This window comes from Castor canadensis, chromosome 12 (genome assembly GCF_047511655.1).
Source record: "Castor canadensis chromosome 12, mCasCan1.hap1v2, whole genome shotgun sequence".
Classification (NCBI taxonomy): Eukaryota; Metazoa; Chordata; class Mammalia; order Rodentia; family Castoridae; genus Castor; species Castor canadensis.
This window is the reverse complement of record NC_133397.1, coordinates 55,405,290-55,423,005: the sequence shown is the minus strand read 5'-3', so window position 1 is coordinate 55,423,005 and position 17,716 is coordinate 55,405,290. Positions and strand designations below refer to the sequence as shown.

The 17,716-nt window shown below is 38.4% G+C and overlaps 1 protein-coding gene across 5 annotated transcripts in view; it reads left to right on the top strand.

The window, feature by feature from the left end:
* Positions 1 to 621: 621 nt before the first annotated feature.
* The window catches only part of Vps54 (VPS54 subunit of GARP complex), an 85,248-nt gene continuing 68,153 nt past the window's right edge, over positions 622 to 17,716 (top strand). For 3 of the 5 annotated variants that reach the window (XR_012439709.1, XM_020161696.2, XM_020161694.2), the window contains exon 1: positions 622 to 808. The gene's annotated coding sequence lies outside the window, so the exon portion shown is untranslated. Of the gene's footprint in view, positions 809 to 4,112; positions 4,936 to 17,716 lie in introns of those variants that run through there. The other 2 variants (XM_074049848.1, XM_020161695.2) reach the window with 2 other exon arrangements.

Below are 17,716 nucleotides of genomic sequence, written 5' to 3'. Positions count from 1 at the left end.
TTGCACGGCAGGGACTGGGAGTCTGTGCAAGCGTCTGCTTTCACAGGTGTTGGAGTCAGTTGGCCTGGGGTGGGCGAGGGCCAGGCTGGGGGTTCGGGTCCCGGAAGGCGGCACCTGGGTGCTGCAGGGAACCCTCGGTGGGGGGCAGGGTCGTGGGGAAAGCGGACTGGAGCCGGGCGATTAGAGGAAGCGCAGAGGAGCCGCGCGGGGTGTCCCCGCCCTTCCGACCGCCTGCCGGGGCCGCCCCGACCCCTCTTCCTGAGGTGGCGGCGCCCCCCGCCCCCCGGCCCGGGCCGCGGCCCTCCCGCCCCGGCAGAGCCGCGCGGTGGATTGTGGGCCGGGGGCCGCAGCGGGCTCGCGGCAGCCTCCGGCGCGGTCTCCCCGGACCCAGCCGGGCCCGGCCGGCAGCGTGAGGGGGAGCGGTAGCGCGAGGAGCAGAGGCGCGGAAGGCCGTGGTCGCGGCGCGGCGGCGGCGGCTCCCCTGGAGGCCGGGGATGTGGGAGAGGCGGTGGCAGCAGCGGCGGAGGCGGCGCTGCGGACCCGGGGGAAACTGCTGGCTGACAGGACGCCCGGGAGAGACGTGAGGGAGCCGCCGCTGCCGCCTCGTACTCCCGAGCGGAGCCGGGCTCCCTAGGGCGGCCCTGCGCTCCCGGGCCGACGGGCCAGCCGGCGCGGCGCGGACGCGGGCAGCCGGGCTCGGGCCTGGGCTCGGCCCCGCCGCGGAGCAGCAGCCTCGGCGCGCCGGCGAAGGCTGGAGGCGGCGGCCATGCACTAGGCCCCGTGTGGGACGGCCGCCCGGGACCCGCAGGTAGGTGTCGGGTCACCGTCCGCGGCGGGGAGGAGGACCGCGACCCCACCCCACCCCCTGGTGTCCTCCCCGGGCCCCAGCCCCGCGGGCCGGCCGCCGGGGCCGGGCGTCCATTTCCCCGCCGCCCCCCTCCCTTCCTTTCCTTTCCTTTCCTTTCCTGCCACTCGCCCTCCCGGATCCGGCCCGCAGCCGGGCTTCATCCGTCTCCGGCGACGGTCGCCGCTCGGAGCCCGGCTCGGGAACTTCTCCACTCCCCCAGCGCGCCGACCCCAAACTTTCCTTCCAGCCCGGCCCGTAGCCCCGGGATAATTTTAAAAAAGCAGAATTGTCCCCACTGGGGAAGACTGTCCCAAAGAACAGCACGGTGTTGTGCAGTATGACATTTTAGTTTAATAATTAATTTCCTCCGGTTGTGCCTCCTTCTGTCTCTGCACAAATACAAAGGCAGGCTGTCCCTGCCCTCCTGTCGCTGCTCGGGAACTTTTGCCTGACCATTATAATTAGCCGCTTGGTTTGTCCATGTGTTGTGCAGGATGGTATTTTTAGGATTTTGGCCCACTAGAGTTGCCAAAAAAAAAAAAAAAGATCCTTTTTCAAAAAATTTTCCCTTTTAACCCAGCTTTATTTATTTATGTATTTTGGTCTTTACAGAGGCTCCTCTTACTTTCGAAGAATTAAATTGTTCGGAGTGTTTTTGTTTCTGATTGGCTCTGTTTCCGGTTTGTCAAATCCAGGGAAGTCTTGATGCTTATTGGGCAAGTGATATCGGATTCATTATTAGTGTGCGAGGAAGTGTGTGATGACTTAGGCTGCAGATTTTGATGGACATTGACTTTTATAAGTAAGATGGGGGAGTTCTAATTGGAAAAGTGCCTGGAGAGCCTACATGATTTCTCAGCTGTGGAGGGGGAACAGACGGAATGATGGGATTGGTTTGTTTGTATTTGTGTTAGGTGAGTCTGGTTTCCTAGAAGTGGGCGTCGGTAGTTCACAGTGATTGAACCATGATAGATTTGTAAAAATGATCACTGGGTGCAATTGGTAGTTGTGGTTTAGGGGATTAGATGTTGGCAATTTTATTACGATTTAGCTATTTTAAAATCATGTTCTGGTAACTAGAATTATTGCAGTCAGCTTGTTCATAGTAAAACTATAAAGTTTTTCCATGTTTTGTGGTTGTGGATATTAGTACTTTTTTTGTGTGTGGGGGGAGGATTGGGGTTTGAACTAAGGGCTTTGCCCTTGAAAGCAAGCACTCTACACCTTGAACTACGCCTCCAGTCCATTTTGCTCTGGTTATTTTGGAGATGGGGGTCTCGCAAAGTATTTGCCCGGGCTAGCCTCGAAACTCTTATCTTCCTCATCTCAGCCTCCCAAGTAGCTAGGATTATAGAAATGAGCCACAGCACTCAATGATAGTCATATGTTTTGTTCTCATAGAGATATTACTATTAGTGTTTGGCTTTCTGAAATGTTTTTCCATTGTTTTCAAAATTATGACTGATGAAATCCAACATTTACCAGGAAAAGGTGATTAAATTTGGAAATTTTATGTTTTCTGGAACAGTTAGAATTTATTTCAAATAAGATAATTAAGTTTTTATGTCAAAATTCAGATCATATAACCCAGGAAATGGCAAACTGCAGAATTTGCTCTTAATCACTCGCCTTTTCCTATCCATTAAAGTTGATTAAAATTCCTTTTTTCTTTTTAAAGACAGCTTTATTTAATTATAATTAACACACCATAAAGTACATCCATTCAAAGTATACAGTTCAGTGATCTTTAATTTACATATTTTTTTCAGCCACGCTGAGGATGAAATCCAGGGTCTCAAGCATGCTAGGCAAGGGGCTCTTCTCCTGAGCTATATCCCTAGCCCACTGTTTAGAATGTTTACTCAGTCATGAGACCATCACCATAATCTAAGTTTAGAACATTTTCCTCAGGTCTTGCTTCCCAAGTCACTCTTGTGCCCATCAGCAGTTACTCACATTCTCCCTGCCTACCCCTTGTCTCTAGACAACCATTAATTTACTTTCTATCTCAATATTTACCTAATGTGGGACTTTGATATGAATGGTATGGACTCATAGCTTGAAAAGTTATTCTTTTAAAATTTACTTACATGTTTAACTTTTTTTTTTATTTGGGTCACGGAATAGGCAGCTGAACATTTGTATTAAAAGGGATATTGTAAACAACTGATACACTATTTGGTTGTATCAGCATACAGATTGGATGAAAAAAAATTAGTATGAATGGCTTCAGTGACCTCAAGAGGTCATCTGGGAGTCAGTAGGTAAGTCAGAGGAGTATTTTTGCCATTCGATACTTAGACTATCAGGATTGAAAAGACCTTAAAGGTCTTGTGTTTACTTCTCCTTGCCTCACAAATAGCAGGAACCAAATGAAGAAATCTGAAGGAAAGGAGCTGAAATATATAGATTGAATGGTTTCCAAATAACAATATGGTCATGTAAAGTAAGAATTGGAGATTGTGGGGAGTGTGGGGATGAGTTGGGTGTTAGAACTGTTCAGACTCTTGTTGTATGCAGGTATTTGACATTTTACTAGGAGAGCTGGGGAAGAACTTGACATTTCTCCAATTTTGGAACAAATGGCTGACTTTGGTATGGACAGAGATGAAATCCATGGTAGAAAATCTTCTAAATTGAGGATTGGCAAACATGTTATTTGGATATTTTCTTGTACTGTTAACATTGGATTTTTAAAAATCCAAAATTTAAGAACAAATTTTAATTAACAGGACTAATTTGAAAGTTTCCTTTTTCAAATATTTAGGAGCCTAATGTCTAAAACAATGGTTCTCCAAGGGTGATTTTGACCTTCAAGGGACCTTTGTCAATTTCTGGAGATGTTTTTGGTTGTCACAACTGAAGGGGATGGGGGTTGCTACTGCCATTTAGGTGTTGCTAAATAGTGTACAATGCACAGGGCATACTCCACCTACACAAGAAAGAATTGTCTGACTCAAAATGTCAATAATACTGTTGTAAACCTGTGGTTTGTATGATTATGGTAAGGACATTAGCTAGTGTTCTTGACTTCCACTGGGTGGGAAAATAACTCTCAGTGGGCATTGCTTAGTAGATTAGATTAATACTTCAAATTATCTAGCAACTTCTTCTTTGCAGAGGGAGACCTGTTGAGGGGAAAATAAAAGGAAATCTATGACATAGATTTCTTTAGTCTGTCTTCTAATCTGAAGAAAAGTTTCTTTTTCCCTCTCAAAATGGCAGTCTTATATTACTACAAATTTAAATACCATTATGTTTGAGTTGTTGGTTATTACTGCAATTGAAATTACAAATAAACATATGGTAGTATCTTCTTTAGCCAGAGTGATTTTTTTTCTGGTAACTTCAATTGCCAAGAAAGAAGTGAGATAAGTGTTAAATTAATATATGTATATATTTACACAAATCTCATCTTTTTTTTTTCCCCCTATAGGTCACACTTTTGACTCTTTATTTCTACCTGCCTCTTCCCTGTTGGTCTGTCTGTCTGTTTGTCGCTCTCTTTTTGGTTTATTTATTTATTTATTCATATGTGCATACGTTTTTTGGACCATCTCTTCTTCCCCTGCCCCCCCCCACTCTCTTTCCCCTCACTCCCTCGCTTTTGTCCTCTTCTCTAGTTTTGTTGAAGAAAAGACATAAGCAACAATAAGAAAGGCATAGCGTTTTTGCTCGTTTGAGATAAGGATAGCTATACATGTATACATGGTCTCTTCCATGCACATGTGTATTACAACCCGAACTGGTTCATCTCTACCAGACCTCTTCACTACTTCTGGGTCACCTTCCCATAGTGACCTCTGTCAGTTTAAGATTACTATATTAGCTTCTCTACAGTGGGCACATCAAACACTTTCAGGTTTTGGGTTTCCTGCCTTTCCCTATTCCTCCTGTATGTGTTCTCCCCTTGGCGTGTGACCCATGTCCAATAATATTACTGCATTTGTTTTAGGTCTAAAGTCTACATATGAGAGAGAACATACGATTTTTGGCCTTCTGAGCCTGGCTAACTTCGCTTAAGATGATATTCTCCAGTTCCACCATTTACTTGCGATTGACAAGATTTCATTCTTCTTCATGGCTGGGTAAAATTCCATTGTGTATAAATACCACATTTTCTTAATCCATTCGTCAGTAGTGGCGCCTCTTGACTGTTTCCATAACTTGGCTATTGTGAATAGTGCTGCAATAAATGTGTGTAGGTGCCTCTGGAGTAACCTGAGTCACATTCCTTTGGGTATATCCCTAGGAGTAGGATTACTGGATCATATGGCAGATCTATATTTAGATTTTTAAAAAATCTCCAAATTGTTTTCCAGAGTGGTTGCACTAGCTTGCATTCCCGCCAGCAGTGTACGAGGGTTCCTTTTTCCTCAGATCCTCTCTAACACCTGTTGTTGGTGGTGTTTTTTTTTTGTCTTTTTCTTTTTTGGTGCTGGGATCGAACCCAGGGCCTCAGGCATGCTAGGCAAGCGCTGTACCTTGGTGGTGTTTTTGATGATAGCTATTCTAACAGGGCTGAGGTGGAGTCTTACTGTAGTTTTCATTAGCATTTCCTTTATGTCCAGAGATGGTGAGCATTTTTTCATATGTTTTTTGGCCATTTGAATTTTTTCCTTTGAAAAAGTTCTGTTTAGTTCAGTTGCCCATTTCTTTATTGGTTCATGGATTTTGGGGGAGTTTAGTTTTTTGAGCTCCCTGTATATTCTGGTTATCAGTCCTTTGTCTGGTGTATAGCTAGCACATATTTTCTCCCACTCTGTGGGTGGTCTCTTCAGTTTAGAGACCATTTCTTTTGTTGTGCAGAAGCTTTTTAATTTCATTTGTCCATCCTTTCTCTTAGTTGCCGGGCTGCTGGGGTTCTATTGAGAAAGTCTTTGCCTATAATTATTCTTCCAGAGTATTCCTTGCTCTCTTCTGTTTTAGCTTCAGTGTTAGGTCTGATATTAAGGTCGTTAATCCATTTTGAGTTGATACTAGTACAGGGTGATAGACATGGATCAAGTTTCAGTTTTCTGTAGGCAGATAACCACTTTTCCCAGCAACATTTGTTGAAGAGGCTATTTTCCATCATATGTTTTTGGCACCTTTGTCAAAAATAAGGTGGGCATAGCTGTGTGAATTCATATCTGGGTCCTCTGTTCTGTTCCACTGGTGTTCATATCTGTTTTTGTGCCAGTACCATGCTGTTTTTATTGTTACTGCTTTGTAATATAGTTTGAAACCAGGTATTGTGATACCTACGGCATTGCTCTTTTTTGGTAAGTATTGCCTTGGCTATTCGAGGTCTCTTGTGTTTCCAAATGAACTTTAGGGTAGATTTTTCAATCTTTGTGGTGAATGTCATTGGGATTTTGATGGGAATGTAGATTGCTTTTGGTAGTATAGCCATTTTTACTATGTTGATTCTACCAATCCATGAGCATGGGAGATCTTTCCACCTTCTGCAGTCTTCCTCAATCTCTTTCTTTCAGAGGTTTAGTACTCCTTGTAGAAGTCATTCACATCCTTCGTTAAGTTTACTCCTAGGTATTTGATTTTTTTTTTTTGAGGCTATTGTAAATGAAATTGTTTTCATATATTCCTTCTCAATTTGTTCATTGTTGGTACATAGAAAAGCTAATGATTTTTTTAAGTTGATTTTGTATCCTGCCATATTGCTGAGCTGTTTATGGTGTCTAGGAATTTTTGGGTAGAGTTTTTTGGGTGTTTGAGGTATAGCATCATATTGTCTGCAAATAGGGATATTATGACAGTTTCTTTACCTATTTGTATTCCTTTTATTTCTTCTTGCCTTATTGCTCTGACTAGGAATTCTAGGACTATGTTGAATAGGAGTGGGGAGAGTGGGCACCCTTGTCTCACTCCTGATTTTAGGGGAAATGGTTTCAGTTTTTCTTCATTAAGTTTGATGTTGGCTATAGGTTTGTCATATATAATACTGAGGTACATTCCTTCTATTCCTGTTTTCTTAGAGCTTTTATCATGAACTGGTGTTGAATCTTATCAAAGGCTTTTTCTGCATCTATTGAGATGATCAAGTGGTTTTTGTTTTTGCTTCTGTTAATGTGCTGTACTACATTTGCCTATGTTGAACCACCCCTGCATCCCTGGAATGAAGCTCACTTGGTCGTGGTGAATGATCTTCCTGATATGTTGTTGGATTCAGTTTGCCATTATTTTATTGAGGATTTTTGCACTGATGTTCATTAAGGAGATTGGTCTATAGTTCTTTTTGGAGGTGTCTTTGTCTGGTTTTGGGATGAGTATAATACTGGCTTCATAGAATGTGTTAGGCAGTATTCCTTCCCTTTCTATTTCATGGAAAAGTTTATTCTTCTTTAAAGGTCTGATAGTATTCAGCAGAGAATCCATTAGGTCCTGGACTTTTCTTTTTTGGGAGATTCTTTATTGCTGCTTCAATTTCATTTCATGTTATAGATCTATTTAGGTGGCTAATATCCTTTTGGTTCAGTTTTGGATGGTCATAAGTATCTAGAAATTTGTCCATTTCTTCAAAATTTTCAAATTTATTGGAATATAGTTTCTCAAAGTAGTCGCTGGTGATTCCCTGGATTTCTGTGGTGTTTGTTGTTATCTCCCCTTTTGCGTTTCTGATTTTATTGATTTGGGTTTTTTCCCTCCTCATTTTAGTCAGATTTGCCAGGGGTCTGTCAATCTTGTTTATTTTTTCAAAGAACCAGCTTTTTGTTTCGATGATTCTTTGTATGGATTTTTTTGGTCTCTGTTTCATTAATTTCGGCCTTTATTTTTATTATTTCTCTTCTTCTGCTTGTTTTGGGTTTAGCTTGTTGTTTTTCTATGAGTTTGAGATGTAGCATTAGATTATTTATTTGAGATCTTTCTGTGTTTTTAATATATGCACCCATGGCTATAAACTTTCCTCTTAGGACTGCCTTTGCTGTGTCCCATAGGTTCTGGTAGGTTGTGTTTTCATTTTTATTAACTTCCAGGAACCTTTTAATTTCCTCTTTTATTTCATTGATGACCCACTGATCATTGAACAATGTGTTGTTCAGCTTCCAGTTATTTTCTGCTGTTGTTTTTGTTGTTGAGTTCTAGTTTTAATGCATTGTGATCAGACAGATGCATGGGATTATTTCTATTTTCTTATATTTGCTGAGGCTTGCTTTGTGCCCTGAGATATGATCAATTTTGGAGAAAGTTCCATGGGCTGCTGAGAAGAATGTATATTGTGTGGATGTTGGATGAAATATTCTGTAGCCATCAACTAGGTCCATTTGATGTGTGGTGTGATTTAGTTCTAGAATTTCTTTATTGATTTTTTGTTTGGATGACCTATCTATTAGTAATAGAGGGTTATTAAAGTCTCCCACTACCACTTGGAGTCTGTATGTGCTTTTAAGTCCTTTAAAGTATGTTTGATGAAATTTGGTGTACTGAGATTGGGTGCATATAGGTTGATAATTGTTATTTCCTTTTGGTATATTTCCCCTTTTACTAGTATGAAGTGTCTTTCTTTATCTCATTTGATCAATGTAAGTTTGAAGTGTGCTTTGTCTGAGATCAGTATTGCTACTCCTGCCTGTTTTCAGGGGCCATTGGCTTGGCAAATCTTCTTTCAGCCTTTCACCCTAAGCCAGTGTTTGTTTCTGTGGTCTGTCTCTTTTTTTATTCTTCTTATTTATGTGTTGGTTCTTTTATTATTTAAGTCTATAGACTAGCTGAAAGAAAAGTAAACACCTAATCACATACACACACGCACATGCCACACACATTTCTCTAGAAATGTGTCTACAAAACCTAGACAGAGGTTGTAGATGGTCCTCCTCATCCTTAAGCATGTATCTTCCATTTACAAAGACATTCTTCTATTCAGTTATAACATTTACTTAACAACATTATTTGGCATTATTTGACATATGTTATTTAAATTTGCTCCCAAAATCTTTATAGTCCTCCCTACTCCAGAATTCAGTCAAAGTTCATGCATCGCATTTGTTTGTTATGTCTATATAAATCTCTCCCAATCTAGACTAAACCCACTGCCTCTCTCTGTTCTTTAGGTTCCTCTGGAAAATGTAGAGTCCATTTGCCCTAGAGTATGCTCCACATTCTTAATTGTTCTCTTTTCTCATATTAGATTCTAGTCAGACATTTCTGACAAGACCACCACACAGATAATGTGTATCTCTACTGCTGTATTATAATGTGTATCAGGAGGTGCACTATGTCAGACAGCCCTAGTTTTGGTAATGCAAGCTTGGTCGCTTGATAAAGGTGGGGACTGGCAGATCTCTGTATTTTTTAATTAATATATAACTGATAGATAGGGTGGTACTTTATGGACAATTAAATATCCTGTTCCCTAACTACCTTTTAATCAATGGTTTTGGTGTTCATTAATGATCCTTGCATGAATCAGTCATTACCTTGGAGAAGTACAAATGGTAATTTTCGAACTTTTTCATCCCTCTATTTTATTGCCTTTATTGACTTTTGAGGGCAGTGAGGTCAGGTTAGATGAAGATTATATATAGATTACTGGATTTAGAAAACAGATCATTTTTGATTTTCTTGAGCCAAGTGAATAGTGAAAATGGAAGACATTTTGTTAGGGACAAAAGAGACAGAATTGAAGGAAAGAATTTTAATTTGATACTTGAGCCTTCCTCCCTCCCTTCCTTCTCATCCTTCCTTCCTTCCTTCCTTCTCATCCTTCCTTCCTCCCTCCTTTCCTTCCTCCCTCCCTTCCTTCTCGTCCTTCCTTCCTTCCTTTCTTTCCGTCTCGTCCTTCCTTCCTCCCTCCCTTCCTTCCTCCCTTCCTTCCTCCCTCCCTCCCTCCCTCCCTTCCTTTCTTCCTTCTCGTCCTTTTGTTCTTCTCTTCTTTGGTGGGCTGATGTAGAGATTGAAGATAGGAGTGTCAGGGAATAATTAATAGAATAAGGTCCCAGATGAAGTGGAAAGAGGTGAGGTCAAGAACAGTTAGTCAGGGGGTTAACCCTGAAAAGAACAGATGCCTACAGTCTACCTTAGAAAGTTGGGAGTTGTGTATGTTGAGAATAAGGTACATTTGCAATATGGAGAGAAAAATCATGTAAGAACTTTTTTTTGTTACTTTTTTTTTTTTTAACACTGTGTCCTTGCTTGTGTCTTTTATTCAACAAAATTAGTAATAAGGGAATAACAGGACCTGCCTGGAACTGAGGGGGGGCGGGGGAAGGGTAGGAGAGGGGGTTGGGGGGAGAAATCACCCAAACAATGTATGCACATGTGAATAAATGAATAATTAAAAAAAAAAAGACTGTGTCTTTTTTTAATTTTTATTTTTTGGCAGTGCTGGGGTTTGAACTTAGGGCCTCAGCTTCCTACACAGGTGTTCTACCACTTGAGCCATTCCACCAGCCCTTTAAGTTACTTTTAACCATAGGGTCAATGGAGGTAGACTAGGGGAGAGGAGATGAGGAAAGTGATGATGTGGGGATCAGGAAAGAAGTGTTTCAAGATGAACAAAAGGGTTGCTGAGCAACATCAGGGGCTTACCTGAGATGGAAGCGCATAAATTTGTAATCAGCATGTCTTAAAGTTTTGTCTGGCAGTGTTCTGCTAGGAGTAAAGCTAAGTCAGATTGTGTTGAAAATGGATGATGGGAGAGAATAGAAGATGCAAAGGAGATTGTGAAGTAATTGACCATGGGATTTAGGTTAAGTAGAGAAGCTAGTAAAGCAGAACCGGCTAAGACCCAAACAGTAGGGAGAGATGTAGAGATAATTCCAAGCAATAATTAAGTAAAATAGTAATTTATTACTGGCTTGGTTATAGTAATAATGAGCCTTACACTTACTTACTTTTTCCTTAAACTAACATTTAACATTTTCATTCTTGAACCATTTACTGATATAATGCAGATGTTTCTATCTACCTTGCTTTATTTTCCCTAAAATGAAAATTCCTTGAAAGCACCATTTTTATTCTTGTATCTTATTTCTTACATTTATTATTTGTTTAGATTATTTGTAGATCTTGCTCTTAGGGATCTAGATATATCTAGACAGTGGATAAATCCAAGTGTCATTCTTGTTCTTAGGAATATGTTAATACATGATCTCTTTTAGCAGTTATTTTCAAAGTAGAATAGATTGTGCAGATTTTAACTTTATTTTTATTTTTAAATAATCATCTAATGGTGTACATATTTGAGATGTAGTTATTCTTCAATAACATTGAATGAGTGATTTTAAGATTTACTTGCTAATCTTTGACTAGGCCACCAAGAACACAATATCAGTGTTTTAATCTGGTTCACTTTGGTTGACAAAATTTCACTAACAATACAGTTACATCAGTGACCCAAAGAGTAAAAAAAGCATCCAAGCTATTTTGGGTTTTCACTGAAATTTTTACATGTTCAAGACAAATTAGACCTATAATTCAATTAATTTTAGTAGCTGCTGTAATGCTGTAAGTCTCTGATGAGTTCTAGGAAAAAAGATTTTATTTTGAATATTATGTAGGTTTTACATTATGTATTATTTATATAGCATTATATACTGTTTAATGAGGATATTTATTCCCAATAAAAATGTCATGAATTACACTTGTTTTATAAGCCATTGGAAATATTTTAAATCTGATACTACAAATAGTTATAATTTTTATCCTAACCAACATTATCTCTTATTGTTATTATCACTAAATCAAAAGTAAATAAGAAACTTTAGGAAGCACTTGGATCCAGAGTTTCTGGCAAGGCTGAAGTTCTCATAAATGTCACATGGGGATGTAAAGAAAAAGCAATTTAGATTACTACAATTTTATTCTATTTTCTGTGTTCCTTTAGCTTTTTCCATACTTCTTTAATGCTCAAGATGAGTTTGCAAGTACTTATGTGACAGCCTAGTTAGTATTTCTTGAAAGCCCATTGGTGTTTACATTTTAGCTTCATTATTGAGATCATTGTGAGCAATAATGTATCTAATACACAATTTAAAAAAAATTTAAGAATTTGAAATTATGATTAGAAGACTTTTTCAAATAAGTATATTATTAGTTGAATCTGGTTTGTATGAAAGAAGCTTAACTAAACCATTTACCAGAAATTGGCTCTTAAAATTCTAGAAATATAGAAGGTGCTTCTTAGAATATGAGATATTTGAGGAATTTTGTAGGCAGACAGCAAGAACCCAACTGAAGGTAAGACTAAAGAGGAGTAAGAAGGTATGGAGAAAGAGTTTTTACAATGATAAACAAAGAAACAAAATAAAAGCCTGTTTTGATTTCTACCAAGCTGATCTTCTTTGGAAGGACATTGTAGTATGATTTTTTTTCCTTGTATATTTAGTTACTTCTGAAATTGGGGAAATGAAGTTTGCTAGGTTTTTGTTGTTGTTGTTGTTTGTTTGTTTTTAAAGCAGTGAGTATTGATTCTTTCTTTTACTATACTTAAATCCAAAATTTATTTGAAAAGTTCCCTGTCCAGCTCCAGTTTAAAAAAAATTTTTTTCTCACATCTTCTCAAATTACAAATAGACATGTTGCCAGGTGCTATGGCTCACACCTGTAATCCTTAGACACTTGGGAGACTGAGATTGAGAGGATCTGGGTTTGAGGCCAGCCCAGGCACATAGTTCATGAGATCCAGTCTCTAAAATAACCAGAGCAAAATGGACTGTGGCGCAAATGATAGAGCGACTGCTTTGCAAGCACCAAGCCCTGAGTTCAAACCCCAGTCTTACCAACAAAACAGAAAACCAAAACCAAAAAAACCCCCAAATAGATATGTTATAAAAGATCACTTGTAAGTCAGTTACTTGGAATTTAGAATGTACTTCCTGTTGAAAGTGTTAAGATGATTGTCCAGAGTAGCCTGTTTATCCTGCATTGCTGCTGAGTGATTAGAAGAATACAGTAAATTATCTTTTTTTTTAAGGAATAGTTTTCTAGGAGCCCTAGTCTTAGATAATTCTTCCTACAGTTAGATACTAATGATTCCTGCCATTTAATAGATGATAAACATAGCTAGACCTAGTGGCGTATGCCTATAATCCCAGCACTTGGGAGGCTGAAGCAGGAGGATCTTGAGTTTGAGGCTACGTGGTGAGACTCTGTCTCAAAAAAAAGGTAGCCATAAGTAGTAGTTGTGAGAATAAATATTACCTATCAGTAGTTGATTTAGAAAAGATTGGGTGGCTGTAATAGGTGGGAGGTAGTAGTGAAATAATTTAGATCTTTTTTAAACTGAAGAGGTTGTGTAGTACAGAATCAGAGGTATGAAATTTGGATTCAGAAGATCTGAATTCAAATCCCATCTTCACAATTAGCTGTCTAAATATTTGGAAACCAAATTATTCTTGAACCATATAGTGGAGATCATTGATACATTCACTAGATTGTTTTGAAGACTAACAAAATAATTTCAGGGAAATCAAGTAATTATGAGCTTCATAGTATTTACTCAAATATTAGTGATGATGTACTTTTTCTTACTGTTTTTACATTGTTTCCTTCCTTGTCATCCTTCCTTTTTTTTCATTAATAATATACTTTTACTGTCTTCTTGATCTAGGACTTCAGAGAACCCTGAGAACTAGTTGTGGGAGTGAAGTAATCCAGTTTTGCCCAAGTCTTAGCTGATCTCTTTCTCCCTTCTCTTACCAGGAAAGGGCATTGGGCCCAGGAGTAGAGGATGTGAGGCAACTAATTGTTTTTTTTGTGAGGGCGGGACTGGGGTTTGAACTCAGGTCTTGCAAAGCAGCTGCTCTTACTGCTTGAGCTACACCTTCAGTAGGCAAAGGTCAGTTTGCTCAGTTGCCTAAGTCCTGTTCTTATCTCAAAAACAATGTATGCACCTATGAATAAATGAATAAAAAAAAAGATGAGGCATAAACTTAAAGTGCTTCATAATCCCTGGGTTTGATATTCTTTCTTTCTCAGCTTTCCCTTAGCTTCAACATCAGTTTCCAATACTTTCCCCCTTCCCTTTGTACAGGCATGACAGGGAGAACCACTGTTCTATTCTTTGGTTACTTTTCTAGTAGTAAATTATTTCAGCTCATACTGATTTGCTACCTTTTGTCAACTCTTTCCCTTCCTTTTCCTACTTCCCACACCAGGAATAGGACCAAACAAAGAAAAGGACAGCAAAAGAAGAGACCCAGGATCTTGAAGTTTAAATTGATTTAAAAACTTTGTATGGTGCAGTTCAAATGTTAATGCTTACTGGCTGTTTTTTATTATCATATTATTGTTTTACTGGGGGTACATTGTGACATTTACAAGTTCTTATAATATATCATAGTTGAATTCACCCCCTCCATCATTCTCCTTTATTCCCACTCCTGGAATAGTTTCAACATGTCTCATTTTTCCATCTTCATACATGAGTACATAATATTTCAATTACATTCATCCTCCTACACCCTTTCCTTATATCCTCCCCCCTCCCACTGATACTAATCCGCAGACAGGACCTGTTTTTTTTTTTTTTTTTTAAGTAAGATATTAGTATTGATGGTGATAGTAGTTGCAATTATGTATTGTGTACTGTACATCAATTATTGTGCCATGAGCTTACATAGTTATTTAAATCTTTCAACATTTCTACAAGGAAGATACTATTGTTATTCCATTCTGCAAATGAGAACACTGAGACATGTGAAGGTAAGAAAGTTGTCAAAGGTCATACAACTAATACATGACAGATCTAATAATATGGATGACAGATCTATATTCCTTAGCAATATATTATTTTATGTTTCAGGAAAGGTAGAGATCTAGAGTCAAATTTTAGAAAGTCAAGTAATGTTTTACAAGTCAAGTATATTTTGGATTTATATTTTTGTATTATTTTGAGTATATGTAAACCTATATGAGACATTTTTAGTGGCTTGTGTGTCCTTCCCTCCTTTTCCACAGTATTGGAGGATGACAGGATGAGAATCTTCCAGGAGACTAATCCTAAAGCTCTTCATGGAGTGGTTTAGATTGGAACTAGATAGACCAGTTAGGAGACCATAGAATGATGGAAGCATGATAGAGGGCAGGCAAATTTAGATTTAAAGTAAGATACCACTTACGATAAATAGGAGAAGGGAAATAAAATGATAATATATCTGTGTAACCTTCTAGTAAGGTGTTTTGTTTAGATTGAAAATAGTAGGCTAAAATGAAAAAAAAGACTTTTGTTATTACCTTACCTGTGATAGACAACCTCATGGATAATTCAGAGTTGACTGCAAATAGTTTTGTAATATAGTGTTCTCTATAAGCAATAACTTACAGTGTAGAAGTACGAGAAGAAGTTTTTTCAGTCTGGGTAATGCTTGTGTTAAGTCTCAACTGTCTCCTTATATTTCCAGTTTCTAAATATTGTATTTTCCTTCTGCAACAAAAAACTTCAACTGAAATCTATTTATATGTTTTTTTCCATATTTGAAGTTGTACAGTAATGCCATCTTGAGGTAGATTAAGTAACAGTTACAACTTGAATATTTTTTCTTTTCTTAGATACTTTGTACTACTTAATATTTGACAATATATAAAGTTCTCCTTCAAAATTTACTGTGAAAAATTTAAAACATGTAGAAAAACAAAAGAAGATATAACACTGATAGATATTTCACTTAGACGGGTTCAAACATTTTGCTGTTTTTGCTTTATTTGTGTGTATTTTTTGCTGAATCATTTAAAATAAGTTCCAGATGATTACATCGTACTTCTCTTTTAAATACTTCATTTTTTTACTCTAAGCACGAGGACCCTTTTTTTCTTTTCTTTTATTCTCTCTTAATTCATATATTCATATGTGCATACATTGTTTGAGTCATTTCTTTCCCCCTGCCCCCCACCCCCTACCTCTCCCCTCATGCCCCCTCGCTTACAGGCAGAACCTGTTCTGCCCTTCTGTTTTGTTGAAGAGAAGACATAAGCAATAATAAGAAAGACAAAGCGTTTTTGCTAGTTGAGATAAGGATAGCTATACAGAGAGATTCCAAACATTGCTTCCATGCACAAGTGTATTAAACCCGAATTGATTCATCTCTACTTGACCTCTTCACTACTTCCTGGTCACCTTCCCATGTTGACCTCTGTCACTTTAAGGTTACTGCATTAGCTCCTCTACAGTGGGAACATCAAACACTTTTAAGTTTTGGGTTTCCTACGTATATAAGGACCCTTTTCAGTCTCATTAATATACCTAAGAAAATTAACAATTTCAAAGTATCATTTAACATCCTGTTCATATTTAGAATTGCCCAGTTGCTTAGAGAATATATTAAAGCCAGTTTTTTTTCTTTTTAAAGTGGAATTCAGTCAAGCTAACAAATTACCTTTAATTGTTGCCTCTTTATTTTAGTCTAGAATAATTTCCTACCTTGATAAAATGACTAAATTACCAGGCCAGTTTTCTTGTAGAACTTCTCATGTTCTCAATTTGTCTGATTGTTTATTCATGTGGTTCTTTAAACCTTGTTCTCTTATTTTACTTTTTTTCCTGTAAAATGAAAGATTTATAGCAGGTAGGTCTGTAAATGTAGACTCCATGACTATGGATAGATATAGATATGGATATCTATATCTATATCTATCTATCTATCTGTTTATTTTGGTGGTACTGGGGTTTGAACTCAGGGCTTTGTACTTGCAAAGCAGGTGCTCTACTGCTTGAACCACACCTCCAATCTGTTTTGCTTAGTTATTTTGGAGATGGGGTCTTGCAAAGTGTTTGACCAGGCTGGCCTTAAACTGCGATCCTCCCAATCTCAGCTCCCAAGTAGCTAGGATTATAGGCATGAACCATTGGTGCAGGCTATAGTCTGTATTTCCCTAGCAGCTTTTTTCATATCTAACAAGTTATGTTTCCTTTGCATTGAAAGTACTGAGATGGATATGCAAGGAAATCTAAGAAATGTAATTCTTAACTTTTTAGAAAGCTTGAAAAAAGTTAGAGTAAATGAGCTGTTTGCCATGGGTCCTAGCTTTGTAGCTCTGCTCCTTTTTTCCTACTCTTATTTTTCTTTTCACCAGATTTCCTAACTTGACTTTTTAAAGAAGAACTTCACAAAGCACATAATTTTTCTGGACCTTGTTGTACTTATCTCTACTGTGAGAGGACTTTAGGTGATCTCTGAAGTTTTCATTAATAAAATACTGAAATAATCCATATTCTTCTGTATTGTTTTAGTATTGCTTCATTTATAAAGTCTTATCTGATACTGTAGCCCATACTATGTTGTTTTGCCCCACAAATTCTTTCAGTGCTTATTAAAAAGTACAAACAAGCCGAGCATGGTGACTCACATCTCAAATCCTAGTTACTTGGGATGATTGTGGTTTGAGGCCAGCTAGGCAAATAGTTTGTGAGGCCACATCTCAACCAGTGGCTGGAAGCAGTGGTATGGGCCTGTCATCCCAGGATAGCAACTACTGCAGGAAGCGTAAAATAGGAGGTTTGAGGTTCTGGGCAAAAAGTGAGATTCTATATCAAAACAAAAATACTAAATGTTTGTCGCAAGTGTTGAAGCACCTGCCTAGCAAGCATGAAGAATCCCTGATGAGTTCAAACCCCAGTACTACCAATAAACAAACACACAAATGCATAATATATACAAAATACACACACACATAAACATAGGTTAGCCTGTGTTTTACTTATATATATTTGTTTTGATTGCTTAATGGAATTGTAAATTCCTTAAAGAACACCACTTCTTTTATAATTAATGATTTTATAATCATTATATTACTATGTGGCAGTCACATAGTAAAAATAGTTATAACGATAATAACTAACATCTGTAAACACTAACTTTTAGGCAGGCATTCTTTAAAATGTTTTACATATGTATTCCCATAATTCTTAGCAGATGCTTATGAGGAATCTGG